Source organism: Sinocyclocheilus anshuiensis, unplaced genomic scaffold (genome assembly GCF_001515605.1).
Source record: "Sinocyclocheilus anshuiensis isolate Anshui unplaced genomic scaffold, SAMN03320099.WGS_v1.1 scaffold1031, whole genome shotgun sequence".
NCBI classification, from domain to species: Eukaryota; Metazoa; Chordata; class Actinopteri; order Cypriniformes; family Cyprinidae; genus Sinocyclocheilus; species Sinocyclocheilus anshuiensis.
The window spans coordinates 537,240-538,457 of NW_015542633.1; positions in this window are offsets into that span (position 1 = coordinate 537,240).

Consider the following 1,218-nt stretch of genomic DNA (forward strand, 5'->3'; position numbering starts at 1 on the left):
CTGTATTTTCAGCATCATTATTCCAGTCTTCAGTGTCACATGATCTTCAGAAATCATTCTAAAAAGCTGATTTGCTGCTCAAGAAACATTTATTATTATTATTATTAAGTTGAAAACAGCTGAGTAGGTTTTTTTAGGTTTCTTTGATGAACAGAACGTTCAGAAGAACAGCGTTTATCTAAAATATAGAAATATTTTGTAACATTATAAATGTCTTTATCATCACTTTTGATCAATTTAAAGCGTCCTTGCTAAATAAAAGTATTAATTTCCATAATTTCTTATGCAATTATCTAACCCCCCCACATACAAGTTAAATCAACAGTATTTTTACAGTGTAGTTGCTATACAACTTAGGTTGCCAAAAAAATGTCTTGCATCTTAAAAACTTTCAACCGCACTGACCTAAAACACATTTTAACCCACAACAGCCGTGAATCTTTCCACTTGGCTCAGAAACTAAGGGAACATGCTCTTCTGTATATTATTCTGTTTACTCGTCTACTAAATTGTAGGGAGTTCAGAGTCTAAATTTAAAAGTCCGTCGTTCAATAAAAGTATTAATTTCTATAATTTCTTTCACACACACAAAAAAAATATATACTGACTCCAAGCATTTGAATGTTATAGTGTATAATGTTACAAAAGCTTTTTATTTCAGATAAATGCTGATCCTTTGATCTTTCTATTCATCAAGGAATCCTGAAAAAAATTACTCGACTGTTTTAAATATTAATAATAATAATAATAATTATAAATGTTTTTTTGAGCAGCAAATCAGCATATTAGAAAATTCAGCTTTGATCACAGAAATAAATTACATTTTTAAATATATTCAAATGGAAAGCAGTTATTTTAAAGAAGAGAATTCTATAAAAAACATTAAAAATCTTACTCTTCAGAAACTTTTTGACTGGTAGTGTATATATCATACTTTCATAGTATAGACGTGATAATCTTAGCATCGTACCTTGAAAATACATCTACGATGGATTATAATAAAGTACCCCGTTATTTCCATCTTTGATTTGGATCGTTTTTTGCTCTTCCTGTGGTAAACTAATCTCTTTCTCTCATCTGTAAGCGAAAGACGCTGCATTTCCTCGTTCCCTTTCATGGGAACTTCGAACTGCGTCCTCTAGGGGTCGCTATGGGGAACGCCTCGTCGTGACCCGTGTCTGAACTTCATTGACTTTGAAGCGTGCATTTCTGTGGTAA